Source organism: Eretmochelys imbricata, chromosome 7 (genome assembly GCF_965152235.1).
Source record: "Eretmochelys imbricata isolate rEreImb1 chromosome 7, rEreImb1.hap1, whole genome shotgun sequence".
NCBI classification, from domain to species: Eukaryota; Metazoa; Chordata; order Testudines; family Cheloniidae; genus Eretmochelys; species Eretmochelys imbricata.
The window spans coordinates 26,048,459-26,068,435 of NC_135578.1; the positions used below are offsets into that span (position 1 = coordinate 26,048,459).

The following is a 19,977-nucleotide window of genomic DNA, read 5'->3' on the forward strand; positions in this document are numbered from 1 at the left end:
TATACTTTAGTGAATAATACATTTATTCTCCCCTTCACAGTAGCTACCAATGCTGTAACATATGCTTTGCCTGTCTGCTTCTTGCTCTACATATTTGCTTTCCAATTAGTCTGAAGATTTCAGGATTAATCCAGAACAGCATGTCAAACCATTCCACTCCCTGCCCCACCATGAAGTGCTTTTCATCTTTGAGGCTCCCAAAATGTTTTCAATATAGAGGAATGAAGGTTTACTAGGGAGGCATCTCCTCACCTCTCCCCCATCTCCAATGGTTGGCAGATTTATTAAATTTGTGTTTGTGTTTCTCCTTACTTCTCCCCCCTGGCTGGCAGACTTAATTAGAGGGTTCTCATGGGTACTTTTCCTGGTTTCCTTGCCCTGATCTGGCTGGCTGATCTGACTATGCACCTAGATACTTTTCCCCTGCTTCCCTCATCCCATTTTATGTACTGAAAAGGGAATAAGTGATGCTTTTTTCCTGCCTTCCTTCCCATCTGCCAGATTGAGGGGTACTGGTGCGTCTCTTTGCCACTCCTTAACCGTCAGATTGACAAGAGCTTGGATGCTTCTCTCCAGCTTTGTCTTTAGATGGCAAACTTCTTGGCAGGGAGGGAAGGCAGGGCAAAGGCTGCTTGTAGCTATTCTTTGCTGTTTTAGCAGGCTGTACAAGTGCCTTCTCATTCTGAAATTCCTGCCCATGTTGTCAGAAGGGGATGGGTTTTCTTCCTAAAAATAAGTGTGTGTGGAAGGGAAGGTAAATTATGAGGGAACTCTTCAAGGAGCTAAAATTACAGCAGCATATTTTATATATAAATCAGAGTTGGTCTGTAGCTTGCAAAGTGAAGTCAGCGATATTGGCTGTACCTTACTTTTCCCCAAGAACCTTGAGAAAAAAACAGTTCAAAGAGGAAGCAGCCCACAAAATTAAAAAAGACATCAACTACTGTCATAATTTTACTGTCCAAAACAGCACTTTATTAAGTGGATCTCAGCAAGATTGGTGCTTGAATTTGGAAGAGTTCTTTCATGAGAACTGCCTTCTCCACACACACACATCCTCGCACCAGGTACATTTGTGCATGAGAAATGCCCGTAGATTTTAGTTTGCTAGAAATTATCACACTCGTATTGAGCTGGGACGGCATAAGTGCACTTTTTGACACTACCCCTTTTCCCTTCCCCCAGTGGGCTAGCAAGAATACCCATTTGCCCCCAAGCAAATGACTTGGGGAGATGGCAAGAGGTTGGAAGTTTTGCTAGCAACACTGGCTGAAATAATATGGGGTTGAAGCTGGATGTCAAGTTCTCAGTGGGAGAAGGGAGTGCCTGGCTAGTAAGAAGGTGAGAGAAGCAAGATTTCTTGGTGCCACTGGATCAAATAATGGGGAAGGCAGTGGGTGAGAAGGTAGAACTCAGAGGGGAGAGATGTGAAGAAGACATCTTAGTGGTAGCACTGAGCTGATTCTTGAGCTGCGGGCCTAAACACACCTCAGACAGGGGAGAAGCCTGGTCAACCACTACACATCCTGTAAGTAGGCTTCCGTCAGCCACAGCACAGGTACTGATGGGGACTCTCCGTGGGTGCCTAGATAGAGGTACAGAAGCAGCCCAGGCTGAGAGAATGGGAAGAGAGCCTTTCAATTAAGAGTTTGGTTCTGAATGGCTGAGGCACAGATAAAGGAATAGGAAGAGATATGGAAAATGGAGTAAAAGAATTAAGAGGATGAATGGGATGAGGGAGGGAAGGAAAACATGTCTGTTCTTTTTGGCAATGGGTCCTTCCACAACTGGCATATCCTTTCCTCTCAGACATCTCTTCCATTTCAGCAATCGTTAGAAGGCTTTAGTTAGTTTAACAGATATAGCTATAGGTTATCAGATATGTCATTTTCTAGTCTGTGTTTTACAATATGAGAGGTCAGGCAGGGTCGCCATAGATTTGTTGTTCTCTAATGCCTTCCCAAACATTAGTACAAGCACTAGTGAATTAAACCTCATAACCTGGATCACCTGGATCGATCAGTCTTCAGCTGTCATTAAGACTGCGCCAATCACAACATGTCCGCCATTCTTCTCGCACTCTCGCCTTTCTTCTTCACGTTCGTCCGAAACGTTTAACAGTGTCATCTTCCCATCTTCTTGGAGGCCGGCTGGGTGGTCTTTTCTGTTCTCATGGGTACCGCTCAGCTATGATTGCGGTCCACCTATTGTCCATGAGCCATGCTGTGTGGCCCACCCATTGCATATTACTATGTCTGCTTTCCATGACAATATCTTTCACACTGCTGCGTTCTCTGTTCATTTCATTTGGGATGCGATCCAGAAGGGAGATTCCCAACATAGCTCGTTCCATTGCCCTTTCAGCTACCAACAGCCGCTGCTCTTCTCTCTTTGTCAGTGCCCACGTTTCACTGCGTACAACATGGCTGGCAGCATTGTTGAATTAAAGATATTTGCGCTTGTGGTCTTGTCAGTTTTTCCTTTGAGGATATCCTTGATGGAACTGAATGCACACCATCCTGCTCGAATCCTTCTCGAGAGTTCTCCGTTCAGGTCTTGGCCCAAATATATGTACTGTTCCACTTCTTCAGTTTCTTCTCCTGCTACCGTTATTCGGGCTTGTCGTAAGACGTCTGATCACATATATTTCGTTTTACAGAGGTTCATTTTCAGGCCGACCTGACTGCTTTTCTTGTCGAGTCTTCGTAGCATGCTCCGCAGTTGGTTGGTGCTTTCGGCAATTAGCACGATGTCATCCGCAAATCTGAGATAATTGTTCTCCATTTATGTTGACACCACTCCTCCAATTGATCTTGTTCATAACCATTTCGAGGCAGGCGGTGAATAGTTTCAGTGAAATCGTATCTCCTTGCTTCATGCCTTTCTCGATTGGGATGCAGAGGGGTGTTTCAAGGAGAGTAATGTCTGTTGTGCATCCAGTATTCACTTCCTTCAACAAACTGATGTACTGCGTGTTAATGCCCTGCTCTGTGAGTGCCTTTAATATTGCGTTAAACTCGATGCTATCGAAGGCTTTTTCGTAGTCAATGAAAGCAATGCACAGCGGGAGTTTGTATTCCCTTGCTCTTTCTAGGAGCTGGCTAGGTAAATATATGGTCGATCGTGCTGAAATTTCTTCGGAATCCTGCCTGCTCTCTCAGCTGTTGTTCATCCAGACTCTGTGAGAGTCGGTTCATTATTACCTTTGTAAAGAGCTTGGAGATGTGAGAGAGCAGGCATATAGGGCGGTAGTTCTTAAGATTTTCTTGATCGCCCTTCTTGTGCAGCAAGATGGTATTCGACTCCTTCCAGCTTGATGGTATTCTTCCTTCTTCAAGATATCGACTGCATCTTAAAGCGAGGACCTTTCAAAGTTCTTTGCCTCCTGCAGAAGTAATTTCTGATATTATTCCATCTTTGCCTGGAGCTTTTCCCTTCTTCATCTGGTGTAGTGCGCTTCGGACTTCGCTGACAGTTATTGGGGGGACGCGTTCTTCTGACTCTTGGAGCATTGGGAGAGGGACATTGATTCTTGATTTGAACAGTTCTGTATAGAAGTCCCTGCAGACCTCTTCCGTCCCTGCAGACCTCTTCCATCCTTGCTCTGTCGATTACTGTCTCTTCATCCTTGTTCTTCAATGCTGTTACGCTCAATCTATACTGCGTCAATTCCCACTTACTTGTCCTGAGGCTCTTGCGTGATTCAGCTGTTTGAGGCACTTTTCTTTCTGGAAGTTCTCAAAGTCATCCTTCAGTTTTCGCCATATAAGCTTGCACAGAATGGAGTACTCAAGGTTGTTATCCGAGCTCCTTTTCGTGTTTCTCTGCTTCGCCAAAAAGCTTTTTGTTTCGTTCGAGATTCTTCCCTTTGCCTCCTTCAGCTTTTCGATTTCAGCTGCTTTTATGCAACATCTCAGCTTGTTGGCAAAGATACTATGGTTCTCATCACACTTTTCCATCTGGCTCCAGTCAAACCCAGAAATCGATTTCTTCAGCTTTGCTTCATCGAACGTCTTCGGCCGCTGTTTCCTGTTTGCCATCTGTAGCGCCTTCTTTTCCACCACTTCATCAAAAAGCAACTTTGCTCTAAGCAGGCAATGGTCACTGCTGGTGTTGCAGCACCACAGAGACGTCTTGGACGATGTGCCTTTTATTGCTAAAATATAGTTGATTTCGTTCTTGCTTTTTGCGTTTGGCATGATCCACGTCCACCTGCTTGCGGTTTTCTTTTTGTACCAGGTGTTTGCCACGTACAGTTCTTCATTTCTGCCATCGCTACCCACCTTTCTCCTCTTTCATTCCTTTCGCCACTGCCGTATCTTCCTATGAACTTTTCGCCAGCTTTCCCTCGCCCAACCTTGGCATTGAAATCTCCCATCGTGATAGTGTAAGTGGACTTTTGCACGAGGGCTCTTTCTCGGTAGAATTCTTCCACTTCTTTGTCCTGCACTTGTGGGAGCTGTCATAACCATAAGGGTAGCCTAAAATTCCTCCTTACCTGTAAGGGGTTAAGAAGCTCAAATAACCTGGTTGGCACCTGACCTAAGGAACCAATGGGGACAAAAGATATTTTCAAACCTGGGGCTGGGGAGAGAGGCTTTGTGTTGGGCTCTTTGTTTCTGTGTTTGTTCGCTCTTGGGACTAAGAGAGACCGGACATCAATCCACGTCCTCCAAACTATTCTGAACCAGTCTCTCATATTACAGAAATTGTAAGTACAGCCAGGCAAGGTGTATTAGTTTATCTTTGTTTTCTCAACTTGTGAATTTTCCCTTTGCTGGAGGGAGGTTTATCCCTGTATTGTTGTAACATTGAAACTAAGGCTAGAGGGGGTTCCTCTGTTTTGTGCATCTTTGTTACCCTGTGAAGTTATCTTCCAACCTGATTTTACAGAGGGGATTTTTATGTTTTCTTTTTTTTTTAAATAAAATTCTTCTTTTAAGAACTGATTGATTTTTTTTTTCAGCATCCAAAGATCCAGAGATTTGGGTCTGTGTTCACTTTGTAACCAATTGATTAGGATATTATTCTCAAGCCTCCCCAGGAAAGCGGGTGTAAGGGCTTGGGGGGATATTTTGGGGGAACAGGAACTCCAAGTGGTCCTTTCCCTGATTCTTTGTCTAAATCACTTGGTGGTGGCAGCATACTGTTCAAGGACAAGGTGGAATTTGTGCCTTGGGAAAGTTTTTAACCTAAGCTGGTTAAAAATAAGCTTAGGGGGTCTTGCATGTGGGTCCCCACATCTGTACTCCAGAGTTCAGAGTGGGGAAGGAACCCTGACAGGAGCATAGGCCTGGATGACCCTTGAAGGTAGCTTTTGACTCCATCTGAAGATGCAGCACACCGATAATGTGATGATATCAGCTGGCATGATATGACTTTCAAAGACCAATTCTTACTGACGATAAATCCGACTCCTCCAATATTTCTTGTGCCATCTCCCTTTCCGAGCCTCAGAGCGCTTCCATCCTTCCAGTTGACTTCCAACTCCTTCTTTCATCAGGTTTCGCAGACACCGAGAATGTCACATCTTGTCCTTTTCTTCTCCTCCATCAGATAGTTTAACATTTCCTCCCTCGCGAGCAACCTACAATTGTAAGTACACACAGCGAGGGTTGTCCTTTTCCATGTTGGCCTAGCACCTGACATTTTTAGCAACTTCTCGTTGCTCGATTTCCGCTCCACCACCAAAGAACGGTTCAATGACGCGCAGGGAACTGAGGCCCATTTACTCATGTTGTTTTAGCCGTTGACTTCAAGCCATCCCACTGGCTGGGCAGGCAGGCATGCATACCTCCTCAAGCTTAACTAGCCTTCAACCTCTAAGGAGAAGGAAAAGCGCTCTTTCCTCTGAGAGAGCAATCCCCCTCCCTGGATTGGGTAGTCCGACACCTTTCTAGCATGGTTAGACCTGCCAGGGCATACGCCCCACTACCATAGCTGTCAGATGGCCAGGGTCACCGCTACGCCACGATGAGGTGCTGAGGTAGGATTTTGCAGCGGAAACCTCATAACTTCATTGTTATGAAGACAGGAACAGAACCTAGATCTCCTGACTTTATTCTATGCTTTAACCATTGTACCCTGTGTTCTCTGGAAGATATTAGTAATGTATTTATTTATTATTAACATTTTAAATTAATTCAGACAGTACTAAACTGATAAGTTACCACTTTGAAATGGATCAGAGCACTTCATCTACAGTATTTTAAATATTACCACTGAAAGCAAAGGAGTGATTGTGGCTTTTTTTGTCCCATAGGAAAACATTTTGTCATCCCATCTACCATCCTAAATGCTAAGTCATAGAATTGCCACTGTTACTATTACTGAATGCAGTTCAATGGACTTTGAAGTAGGTCCTTTGTGCTACATGGTGCCAATATGGTCATTGTCACCTGGGAATCTAGAGTCTGGAAACTCATTTAAAAATATTTACAAACATCTTACTGGGTAGAAGTATGAATCTCTCTTTAGATAAAGAGGTCAGGTGATTGCTTAAATAACTTTATGAAGGGAGTTAGAAAAATAAAACAATTTATTCACTACTTCTCAGCTGTATAGCACACAGTAAAACTGCATGACTTAGAACTTGACTGTATCATCATTGAGGACCTGGTCTTGTAGCATTTACACAAAGTTAACTTAAGTAAATGGGAATTTTATACTTGTAAGGGCTTCAGAAATTAACTGGAACTGATGCATATAGAAACAAAGGCTTTCTAATTTATTTCAAATATTTGAAAATATATTATAATTATAAATAATTACTAAATATTTGATATATAGTATTTTGCTTTATCCATTTTAACTTAATTTAAGTAAATAGTTCATTAATAGCACCTTACACTCACTCTGCACAGATTTAAATGGCTACATATGATACAAATCAGTCTTCTGGTCTTAGGACCCAATTCAACATTGATATAAAACTCTATTGGGGAAAGCAGGGAGGAAATTCTGCCTGTGATATTTTTATAAGGTACTCAAACATTAGAGTGACAGGCACAGGTTACATGCCTGTTTAAATAGACTGGCCTCCGTTCACCCTTATGATCTGGCTGAAAGCCAGTTTAAAATGACCACTTGGGGTTTCCCCTCACACATGGCATAGACCTTGGAAAAGCAGCATGACGGAAGCACCACTGCACTCTGACAGTCTACATCTGCCAAAATGGCTGGTTGAAGCCATCGGCAGCTGGGTGTAAGTTAGAGCAGCCCTAAGGCTCTAAGTTGCACGGTAGTCTGAGCTGCCTGTAACAGGCCTCAGGAGGAGAGAACAGTGAAGGCAGCACAAATCCAGATCCTCCCGTCACCTTAGGTCCTGTGCTGAGTGCAACTAATCTGGACCATAGTCTCTGGACTATTTACTTCAGTGGAGTTGCACCCATTTATAATAGGTATGAATATGTGTTGTGTTAAATTGTGTTGGCCAAGCTTTAAGCAAAGAAAACAATTCCACAGTATATTTGTAAACTCATGGAAATCAATGATGATGGCAGAAATATTTATAGATATTTAATCATAGCAGCATAAATGGATTCTGCTAAACTTAGATTTTAATTTTGTTTACATTTTGATGGAGCAGAGTATGAATGACTGCTTATTTAGCATGGCATATGCCCTTAGCATTAAGCAGCTCTTATTTTTCAGAACCGACAGAAGTAGAATACAATGCAATCAAAAGTTAACAGATCACCTGGAAAATGCTTTTAGCTATACTAAAAATTGAAAGCTTGGAGATATTTTATTAACATTGCAGAAAATATGAACTTTAAATGAGTATAAACTATCCAGCCTATTAAAATGTTGGATTTCTTTAAATCTGGTATTAGATTTTAAATGAAAAAAAAAGGCAAAAAAGCTCAGCTAGAAATCTCTAGTGTGCTTGTGTGGGTTTGTAGATTATATTGTACATCTTATATCTGAAAAAGTAACATAACAAAATAAAAAAAAGTACAAGAAATGTTTTGTGCCATTCTAACTAGAGCTGTGTAACCCTGAAACTAGGGGAAACTCAACAGTTTTTTACAAACTCTAAACTCAGCTCAGGTTTAGTAAAAAGTTTGCTAAGCTTCTTTGATGGGGTATATCTGGCCCTTCATGGCCCTCTGTTGGAGGCTCTGCAGTTCTACTATACCCATCCCCAGGAAAGGAGCAACCAAGTGGGGGTCCTCCAGGGTTGCCGAGAAAAGCTGGATGGGAAAAGCCAATCAAATCCCAGCAGGCTCAGTTAAAAGGAGCTACAGGGGTGAGCAAGGGTGCTTCTCTGTGGCCAAAAGGAGCTTGAGTGGGTGTATTTACTGGAGCAGGGATGGGGAAGAGGACCTGGGAACTTTAACCCAAAGGTAATGGGTGGAAGTAAAGGCACCAGGTGGGAAGAGGGGACTAAAGGAAGCAGCTAACTAAAGGAAGCAGTATGTGGCTGCTGTTTATGTGGCTGCTTCCCTAGATTGGAAACTGGAATAGTGGGTAGTCCCAGGTTCCCCCACTGGCAAAGTAGCCTAAGCCTGAGAAGGGGACAAAGCTTCTTGAGAAGCACAAGTGAAAGTCTGTAATTAAAGGGGCCAGAGGTGGCGCAGAAAACCCTGGTGAATGCAAAGTTTGTTGAACTCTTTACTACCCTGGAAGTGATCTGTTCTTCACTGTGTGAATTGTACGGTATGCTGAGCCCCTGAAGACCCACCAAGTGAGGTTGACAACCAAGAGTGGCAGAAGGACTACAACAGCAGCAGGAGGTGCTCAAGAGGTGAGTGTCCCCTGTTACAAGTTGACATGTTTTTTAAATATTTTGATAGAACCTGAGCCTACATGTCAGATAGTTTTGTATCAAAACCGTGTGGAACTTGTTATATTTTGATGAAAATGTACTCATTAGGAATATTAGGGGGATGGATTGGGTGTAAAAACACAAGTAAACAATCATCACAAGTTGGCTGGAGTAATATTTTAGATAAAATTGGCCTGCTTCTCCATTATCCTTGACTTTTATAGTCACTTAAACCAATGCAAAATGGATGTAAAATGCTACCAAGTTAGAATAGTAACACTTCACACCTATATTTAACTGTTGTCAATGACTACCCAAGATGCAAGGTAACAGGTCCAATTACTATAAATGTGGAAGCTCTGAGATATTAGCATGAGTACTATTTCTCCCATGTAAGGTCAGTGACTGGGCAGGATACTTAGCACGGCTGCTAGCCAGGCCAGCCTATATGTTTCTAGTCTCCATACCTGTGCATGGATCCACTTGTGACTTCTTGCCACTCTGTTGTAGATTGTCAAGAATCAGGTTAGTCAACCAGCACATTGTTACTGTAGGTTAGTGCACAATAGCTAATGCATTAAAGCACCTGGAAGGTTAAATTTCTGCCTGGGCCAATTTTTTTTTCAGTTTGTTTCTTAATTTATTTCTCTCACTGGTCTAGATACACATGGAAGGAGCTCCTTCTCCCTGGCTGCACACAACTGGGGAATAGAAAAGAGATTATTCATGTGGGATGAGGTGGTGGGGGCTCTTGAAAATTTTACCTCCATGCACCTCTACACCGAAGTCCCATTTTCAAAAGTGAGTGAGGCATTTAGGCCCAGATCCTCAACCAATGGGAGTTAAGTGCCTAAAATGTTTGAAGATCTGGGCCTTAGGGGCCTAAATCCCAGTGACTTTCAATGAGACATAAGCTCCTAAACGTCTAAGTTGTTTTTGAAAATAGGCCTTAGGTGCTTCTGAAATTTTTTACACAGGGTCTGGCAGTGCACAGGTTGTCAGGGCTAGCAGCAGCATTCAGTCACTGAGCATGAAATACTGTCCATAGTCAATATTGCTATCCTAGCTCTCCCGTGAAAATAGATGCAGTCAATTTATAAAGTGTCATTGATTAAATTATTAGATCTCTATGATAGCTCAATCCAATTCAAGATTTTCCACCAAATGTACTGGATATCCTTGAGGGCCTCCTGAACTTGAACTAGAGTAGGAGATGTTCAGATTTATGTGTAAGCAGAGTCAGGATGAGCTCTGCCTTGACATCTGGTGGTGAGTTGTGGAAAAGAACTTCAGGGGCTGATCTCATTTGCACAGGCACACCCACCCGGCCTAGGTGGTCACTTTGGCTGCTGTAGGAGCCCCAGTTTCTCTGTTATTGGGGCAGAAAGGGCAGGACTGTTATTATCCTGATTATGTGAATCAAGGACAGTGGAACTGTACTTGGCCTTTTGTTATGATGGAGGGACTCGCCATCAACTAAGCAGCACTTGCTAGGCCAGGGTCATGGGTTCCAAAACCTAGTGAATGGAGAGAGTCTGGGGATAAGCATTAATACCCGGTGGTATGGGCCCCAGGTGAGGGTCTGAAACACCAATTGCACCGTCTCCTCTTTCCGCTGTGGAATATCAGAGCTAATTTTGGTTCCATTAGGAGTCTTGTTACAGGCTGCTGAGCTGAATTCACTTTGGGCCAATGGTGTACCAGCACTGAGGCTCCCCTACTACAAGCTGAAATCACTAAAGAGCTAAAATTACTAAGAGCTGAAGTCACTGAGTGCTGTGTTAAGTAGTGGGGGGGCCTGAAGATATATTGCGGGATGGCTGGAGTGGCTCGCGGGACAGCTGGTGGAACGGAGCGGCTGGTGGAGCAGAGCAGTTTGCGGGACGGCTGGAGTGGCTCACGGGACAGTTGGTGGAGCAGAGCAGCTGGCGGAGCAGAGGTGCCCAGGTGGGGTGATATATATTTGTCCCAGGTCACTGGGTGGGGGCTCGATCTGGTTTTGCATCATGTTATTGTGTTGTTGGAACGGAACCCCTAGATACTGAACCCAGCCCTTGTTGCTGCCAACTCTGATGGGCAGAAGGGTTACATATGGAATATTAGTATCCACATTTTTGGACATGGTACTCAAGAGAGCTCTACAACTGACTATTTTCACTATGAAATGGTTTTGCTGTTCACAGTAAAACCAGGAGCACATGCTAGAGTAGTTTTATTTCTAATTTAAGTAAGATGTGGTGCAAAATAAACCCATTTGATTATGCAGTTATCAATAAAAGCACAAAAACAAGGAAGTGAATTCTACAATACATTTTGCAGTGAATTCCACAATAACTCCTTTTCACATACATCCTGAGTAACATCTTTTCCTCATACTCTTTAAACATGAGCTAAAGTGGTCCCTAAGTGCCACGCTGGCTGTTCTTTAAAAAAAAAAAGCTAATAATTTTGGAAACCAAGGTGACAGCACTGGATTAGCTCTTGCCTAAGGATAGCAAAGTGTGAAGTATCTGTTGTGTATAGGGTAAAGAAATAGTCTCCAACAATCAGAGTTAACTACCATTTCTAGGCTTCTGTATTGATTAAGGGGAAGCAGAAGAGCTCCTTTATCCGGCAAACCAAAGCCACAGTTCATACTTAAAGTCTTTTAAATGAGCCTTATTTTCATCAAAATATAGTACATAGCATTTCCAGTCCACATGTGATTCTATATGATTACTACTGGCTACACTGGTCTCACTATTCTGGCTTTCCCCCCCCCTCCTATCTCTTTAACTCTTCAGAGCCACCGAAGCATTTTGTCTCATTCCACAGAATTGCAGCAGTCAGCACTTCTTCAAGATTAGGCCACTAAAACATGAGTCAAAATCCATTTAAATTAAGGGAAAAACTCCCAGGAATTTAACTGGGCTTTGGATCAGGCTCTTAATGAATATCTGGTCACCACCTCCTGGTAAATAATTTTAGTTAGATATACAAATCTGTTTTGTACACCTCCAGTTAAAGTTGTGTTGCTCTTCTTCTACTTTTAATTCCAGGAGTATGAGTATACTTATGTGACAGTAATTCTCCTCTCCCTCTAATATGGTCTCTTTCGTACATTTAAAAGTAAATAAAATGCATTATTAACAGGATGCATGGTCTGTCATAAATGGCACAAAGTAGGCTTTATGCAATGGGAAGAACGCCTCTGGTCATTTTTTCTTTTTAAGAGTATAATCCAAGTTTGTTATCTGTATGCACATTTTACATAGTTTTTGTTTTTACTTCATTGTGCATTCTTCCTGTTTAATCAATAAAAAACAATATTTGTTTCTAAAAATTTTTAAACACTGGCAGACTATACCACATTAATGGTCCATCTAGTTCCATCTAGTATCCTGCCTCCAATAGTGGCCTATATCTGATGAAAAGATGGGTAAACACACATGTGGTCGCACACATACATTCTCCTTCTCTTTCCCTCTTCACACCTAACCAATTGTGCAGTACTGTACCATGAAGGCAAAATTCCTTCTTTATTATAGCTGGAAATCAGCTGATATTATGAATCATAACTTCTTTCCTAACTAATGTAATTGCAGACTCTATTTTTTCAATAAAAATGTGTATTCCTCAGAATATTCATGAAGGTCTTTGCCTCAATAATACCTTGTGACAGTGAGTTCCACAGATTAATTATCAGCATCACTTAAATTGAACTTATCAAGTGCGTCACCTTGATATTTTTGTTTGTTATTTTTAAATTATGGGATAGGATAAATAGGAGCACTGGTTGTCCTTCATTGTACTAGTGTAGTGTATACTGTACTAGTACCAGCTTCTGTACTTGTATCCTTTTACTTTGCTCCTTGTCAAATAAAATACACTTCTCAGTCCTGCCCTAGCTTTTTATATTTTTGTCTCTTTTGGAAGCCTACTGTGTGTCTCTAATCATCTCCATGCCTTTTGCTGCATTATTTCTAATTTGGCTCTGTTCTTTGTGACCAAAAACTTTTGTGCACTACACATTTATATAATGGAAGCATTACTTTTCTTTTCCAAGCCATTTTCAACTTTGAATTTGTATTTTAAAAAGTACAATGGGCTGCTATTTAATGCTCCTGATTTAACTTCTGTAGTAGATGGTGAAAACTGAAAGCAGCTCAGCCACTAGGGAGGCACAGATGAAAGTGGCAGGGACACGGTTCATGGGAATAAAATTTTTAATGCAGTTTTTTCTCTTATTTTTAAAGCATGCACCTATTGTTGCTGCTTTCAATTATGCAGCAGCAGTGACAATGTTCTGTTCACACTTGAATTCCTATTTAAAAACAGGTCTGCTAAACAGCTCCTGTCTTCACTATTTTTATATAATCTAGTATATGAAAAGGGGCCAGCTGCTACTGAAGTGTTGTTGGCAGAGATAAGGGCAAAGGAGATTGAGCTGGTGAGAATAAAAGAACGTGTTGCAGATGAAGAAAAGCAAAAAATTATACTTTTTATAATGTTTGTTTTGAATTTTTTAAAATAATAAAAAAAACGGAACAGAAAAATACCATCAAACAACCCTTACATGTTTTAGTTGGTACGTAGTCCTAAAACCAGAGTTGCAACAGAGATGGGGAAGAAAAATATAAAACTGGATTTTCTTATCTTTTTTCTTATGTGTATTTTATTTTTGGGGCCTAAGCTTGCTCCCATTTAAGTCAACAGGAGTTTTACCATTGATTTCAATTGGACCTTCAGAGGTTCCAATACATCAGTGGTTTGCAAACTTTTTGAGCTGAGGCCCCCCCGTCTCCCATTTTGTGTTTTTGGTTGTACACCCCTAGCCCAGACAAAAGTAGACACATGCAAAAGGATGCTTGATAGTCTACTTATAAACCTAACAGAGACCTTCACACAACTTTAATTAAATTACCTATACCTGTAAGTGTCAAATACATAGATACTTACCAATGGCACAGCCAAGGATTCCTCAGCAGTGGGCTGCTTCTGCCTTGCAGTGATACTGCATGACAAGAGCAGGGCCAATACCTGCTCCTCCCCTCTCTGGTTTTCAGGGTGGGGGAAGATGCACGTGATGGTATCTGGGGGCAGAGCCAGTGCTGGACACGGAGGTTGTCAGGAATGGAAATCGGCATGGCCACGGTGGATGTTGATACTGACCCACAGGCTGAGTGGCCTGCTGAGGTGAGTTGGGGTGGAGGTGGGGCTCCCTGCCCACACTCACAGTGAGGGCTGGCACAAGCCGCCTGGTGTTACTGCTGGCCTCCCTGAACATTCCTCCATGCCCCCCTATTGGGGTGTGCCGCACCGTTTGAAAACCTCTGATACATGGTATGTAAACGAAGAATTGTAGCTATAAGGTATTGCTACATTTTCAACACAGAAAGGGCTTCAGGAAAAAGTAATTTATAAACCAACCAGAAAATATGCCAGAGCATGCCTAAAATTGTATAAAATATATTAAAATCAAAATTATGTAAAATAAAAATATCATGACATTGCATATTACATTGTATGTGGATATGTTAATAAATATATTTATATGAGCTGGATGAAACTTTATTATAGGTTTGAGTTTAAACCTCTTTGAGAGTGAGTGTGAATGTACCCTTTAATTAAAATAACTGTCACGATGTGTTGTGAACTCCCCCAAGAGTTTGAAGAGGGAGAGGCAAAAGAGCAAGATAGCCAAGCAGTAGCCAGAGAGCACAGGGAGACCCTGGAAAAACCTAGAGTGAGAGCAATTGGGTCTGTTGACTAAAGAGGGTTGGGCTGTAAGCTAAGAAACTACTCCTCTTGTTTTGGTTCTTCCTGTGTTCAGAGAAGTATTCCTGTGTTCAGAGAAGTTCAGGACTTTGTATGTTCCTTATATATAAACAACATTGCATCAAAGAAAATACCAGACTCCATCAATTTCTGCTTCTAATGGAACATTCTCAGGTCCCTGAACTTTGACTAGCTGCTCTGGCTGCAAAGGGGCTATGCTATGTTTAAACAATATAACATAAAAAGCAATTCTGACTGCTTCCCTCAAAGAGCTGGCTAAACAGTCTTGTTCACTGGTCATATACCAGGAACTTCTCCATATGAAAAAGTAGTTGCTGATCACTCATCTGGTCAGGCTTTCTCCCCTTCATACTTAATATTAACATCTCAACACCAAAGAGTAATAACTAGAAATTGGCCTGATTTAAGAAGCTCAGATTCATGTCAGAATTTACTGAATGATTGGGAAGGTTTGGATTTGCTGTTTTGGTTTGGGCCCATGTTGTCTCTACTAACAACCCATGCAGGCTATCTGCAGAATCCTGGCAGCTCTCTTTGCTTGAATAATTCTACATATTTCCCCTCTAACAATGTCTCTCCACACACCGCCCTCCCCCGCTTGTAGTTGACAATATATGAGGAGGTGGGGGTATGGGAAGGGTGTGTGTCTCCAGAAGTTTTCTACCAAATAGCCCTATCTATACTAGGGACATTTTGCCCTTTGGTGTTAGCAGCATTGGGAACCCTAGTGCAGATGGGTTGTTGGCTACGATTAGTTCTGCTCCGAGCTGGGTTAGATGACTGTCTAATTCGTGGTTGCCAAATTGGCCGTTGACAACCCTGCTGATCAGAGAGCAGAAGCTGCTTTTTTCCTACACTGGCTCAGGGATATATCATGGCCACAGTGCTTAAAATGCTGTCAGCAGTTGGTGACAAATCTAAAGTCTAAAATAAAACTACCACTGTTAATATGGTGGAGCAAAACTGCTGTTAACAATAGTAAAAATTGTTTGTGAAATTTCCCTAGTGTAGACAGGATAGGATTTAACTTTTGAAAATAAGGCAAAGTTACTATAAAATGCCACTCAGGAAGGTGAATCATATTTTCCGGTGTCAGTATATCCTCATGGATAACAGGCTTGATAGATCCTCAAATCTAGAAAGGAGAATCACTTCCTAGTTGCTTTTTTGACCATGTGAACATTCATTATTCTATACCAAGTCATACTTTTGGTAACTACTTACAGCAAAGATCTGTTCATGTAGATACGCAGCCTTTGAAGAGTAAAATTTGGACTTGATCAGATTGTGATAATGTTTGCTGTCTCTATTCTAGTTATGTCCTGAGCCCAGGGGGGAAAAAAAAGGGGGATTTCAGTCCCATATTGTATTTTTACCTAAAAGACCTAGAAGCATCAAGGAGTAGGGTGACCAGATGTCCTCATTTTACAGGGACAGTCCAGATTTTTGGGTCTTTTTCTTATATAGGCTCCTATTATCTCCCACCCCTGTCTTGATTTTTCACATTTGCTGTCTGGTCACCCTATCAAGGAGGGTCATATTTTCTAAAGGAAGACACACTTTTTTTATGCACTCTGTCCTGTTTGTTTGGATTCCAGTATTGTCTTGAATAGTAACATCTCTGAATGAATATTCATGACAGAAAATGATTTCAGCTGGCTTTGGATAATGCAAATGTCATACCACTGAGGGATTAAATCAGTCTGCAATCTGACTGGCTGAAATCAACTTCATTGGGCATAATATTTTATTATAGAAATGCCACAAAATCTGTTCCAATCAAGGCTGTTCAACAGTGTCTATATATATGGGTGAGCCAGGAATAAGTAAAACACAGATCTGAAGTGCTCCGTGAAGCCATTACCCTATAGCAACATGGTTAAAAAGAGGCAGACAGTGATTTATTTGTAAAAAGAAAAGGAGTACTTGTGGCACCTTAGAAACTAACCAATTTATCTGAGCATAAGCTTTTGTGAGCTACAGCTCACTTCATCAGATGCATACTGTGGAAAGTGTAGAATGATATGATACACGTTGTAAGGAGAGTGATCACTTTAGATAAGCTGTTACCAGCAGGAGAGTGGGGTGGGAGGAGGTATTTTTTCATGCTTTGTGTGTATATAAAAAGATCTTCTACACTTTCCACAGTATGCATCTGATGAAGTGAGCTGTAGCTCACGAAAGCTTATGCTCAGATAAATTGGTTAGTCTCTAAGGTGCCACAAGTACTCCTTTTCTTTTTGCGAATACAGACTAACATGGCTGTTATTCTGAAACCTGATTTATTTGTGAAATTCCTGGAGTGGAGGAGAAGTCTTGAAGCTGTAGTCTGAGGTAAATCTGTCATAATACAATGATACAAATGATAATTTTGACCACAAAAAATATGATAGTGAGCAAAGGGGGGGAGAAGCAGAAAGGAAAAAGTACATTCCCCAACATGAAAAGTCAGTGATTAGAGCTAGGAAACAGAATGTTTGTTTGTTTTTTAAGGGACATTTTCCTGGTTCACCTCTTTACAAAATAAATTAATAAATAAAAGTATCAGTTTCTTAATGCATTTTGCAACATAATACATTTCTTGTGAAATAAATTGGACTCTGTATACTTGAACTTTTAATTTGGCAGTTGCAATAACTCATTTCCTATTTGTCCGTCCCCCCCCATAGCCTTAATTTGGCCTATATATATATATATATATATATATATATATATATATATACCTAATGTAGGCATGTGGCTTTGAAAATGTTGGCCTTTTGAATAGAGGCAAGAGAATAGTTTAATCACAACTGGCTCTGCATGCCGACTATTTAATTTTGGGCTGTCTTATAACCATCAGCCCTACTTCCTTTCAGACCCACACATATTAGGTGGGGAGAGTGGAACCCCTGGGTCTGCAATGAGTGGACAGAGACAAATACTTGGGTGGGAATCCATGGGCTTGCAGTGCCCGTGGTTCTGCTGCTAGAGCTCTTTTTGCTCTGTTATTAAGGAGTTTGCTGCTGCCCCTTGTGGCAGGTTGCTCAGCCCTAATGAAAACCCAGCTCCTCGGGAATGCTGGGAATGTTGAGTCAGGGACTAGCAAACCAAAGAGCCAGGCTCGCAGTTTACTGAGAGAGACTCGCTGAGGGACAGAAAGACGAGGGATAGAAATACACAAACCTTTCCTGACTGCAGCAGACTCCCTCTCTCCCTTGCCTCTTAAATGTTCGCCTGTTCCAGCTCTCCACGCTGCCTCTTTCCTCAGTGTAATCAGCTGTCAGCTAGACTTGATGTTGTAAAATCCATGTGAGGAGGAAAGACAGATGCAATGATTTGAAAGGTGAGAAGCTTAAGCAAGAATATGGCCATAATAGATGTGTGTATTAATTTTGATTAACAAAATTGTTATATATTGCTATCTAAAATTATGTAGTGGCTGAAAATTAAGAAAAAAATGGCAAAAAAGGTTTTTTTCCCCATCCCTTTAATATATTGCAATAAATGTGACCAAGTGCACATCTTATTCTAGTAGCAATGAGTGCCTCTCCCTACAGAATCATCTATATACCTTTCTTGCAATTTCTCCTAAAATCAGCCATATAATTGTCATTTTTGTGAACAGTTTACAAATATTATTATTACTGTATTAAAGTCTAGCATGGACTTGATGAGAATTTTAAATTCCTAGCTTTGTAGCTCATATAATTTGTAAAGCTTGGTGTTTTCTTTTTAAAGACAAACAGTGTCAGAGAAAAACCTGATTTATTTTTTCTTTTTGTGGCTGGGAAAGGGAAATCAGAGTCAGACTAACAGGATATTATTTTGCAGTTATATAATGAATGAATACTTAGTGGGGTTGCACGTTTACAATGCTGTGTGGGTTTAAGGATCATTTTAGGTGGCCCAAGATTATGATGCAGATGATAAAGCCCAGGAATAGATTTATCATACATACAAACAATTTTTTTTCTTAAAGAGCTGGAGTAATGCGAGGGGGAGAAGGGTGGTGTCTGTTTTATTAGTGTGTGATTGATTTTTAGGCGGCTACCTGCTAAGGCTTGTGATGGATGGAAGGGAATCTACTCCCTTAGCGGCGAACTGATATTTCCCTTTTGATGGACAATCCAACAGGCCACTTGCACTGGCAGAAACTGGCTCGTTGCAATGAGCACGGCCACTACGTGTAGCCAAGAGGAGGGCAAATCTCACTTGTCAGGGATAGTTTCCTGCTCTGGCTTTTTAAATCAAGGGTATCACTTAACCATTTGTTATTTTTCCAATCAGTTGCGGGCCCGGTCCCCGTCCCCCCCTCTCCCCGTTCAGTGCCCCTTTCCCACTGCTCCACCGAAAGGGGGAGGAAGCCTTCTGTAGCCTCCTTTTCCCCCCACAGGCGGGCAGCGTTCTCCCCCTAAGTGGCTTCTGCGGTGCTCCTTCATTTCCCTAGGGCGCGCGGGGTGTAGAAAGAGAGACTCAGCACCTGCCTCCGCCCCCTTTCCATGCCACCCCGCGGGAAGGGAGGACGTGCTACGCGCCAGCTCCCCCGCCCTGCCATCACAGGGACATAGACAACTCCTCTAATGCCTTCCTGAGCCACTCTCCGCCCCCCCGCCACCGCCCGGGGCGATGAGGGAGAGACACCCACCGTAACCCTAGGCTCCCTTTCAACCCTCAGTGCACCGAGGCCCCCAGGCTCCCCTCGCGTGCCCGGGTGAAGCGCCCCACCAGCCCCCAGGACTCTTGCAGCTTCCACCACCCCCCTTGCATGGCACGTGTGTGAACGGACCCCAGAGGCCGGGGAGGTGCTTTTTCTCCCCCGAGCCTGCTCCAGGAGTGAGAAGTCTGCAGCTCCTCGCGTTGCACGGGAGGAGCGGGAAATTTCCTCCTGCTTCTATGGAGGCAAGAAGCTCCCACCGGCCTCCCCTCCCTCACCGCTCCAAGGGCGAGTGTCCCTCCGCCTCACAGCGCCGCCCGCTGGTTCCCGGATAGCTAGGGAGGAAATGGGCTCAGTTCGGCTCCCTTTCCTGCCCGCTGGGGGAAAGAGGAGAGACACCGCACCATGAACGGGAGAGGTGGCTTCCCATCTCCCTTAGCTGCCCCCGAGCAGGAGAGGAAAGAGTGCCCCCCATCTCCTCCTCTGCTAAGGAGCGGGGTGGACGAAAGGCTCACCACTGCTCCCCTCACTGTCGTCTCCCTGGGAAGAGGAAAAGAGATTCCCCTCTTCAGTGGAGTGTGTTAGTGAGACACCTCTCTCCACTAGTGCTTCTCGTTGCTCTGGCAGAGGGGAAAACTCCTTCCCAGGCTCCTCTCACTGCTGTGGTAGTAAGGGAAGGACTTGCCCCACCTCCCCTCAGTGCCCCATGGATGAGTGAGGAAAAACATACGTTCTGGCATAGGTCCCCTGAAGTGCCTCCTGGGGGAGAGGAGAGACTTCCCCTTCCCTTACT

The 19,977-nt window shown here is 42.7% G+C and overlaps 1 protein-coding gene across 1 annotated transcript in view; it reads left to right on the top strand.

Annotated features, from left to right (window-relative positions):
- The window catches only part of ERC2 (ELKS/RAB6-interacting/CAST family member 2), a 658,083-nt gene that overhangs the window by 15,930 nt on the left and 622,176 nt on the right, over window positions 1-19,977 (top strand). The window contains exons 5-7 of the mRNA XM_077822546.1: window positions 5,504-5,595; window positions 6,263-8,749; window positions 10,421-10,717. The gene's annotated coding sequence lies outside the window, so the exon portion shown is untranslated. The remainder of the gene's footprint in view (window positions 1-5,503; window positions 5,596-6,262; window positions 8,750-10,420; window positions 10,718-19,977) is intronic.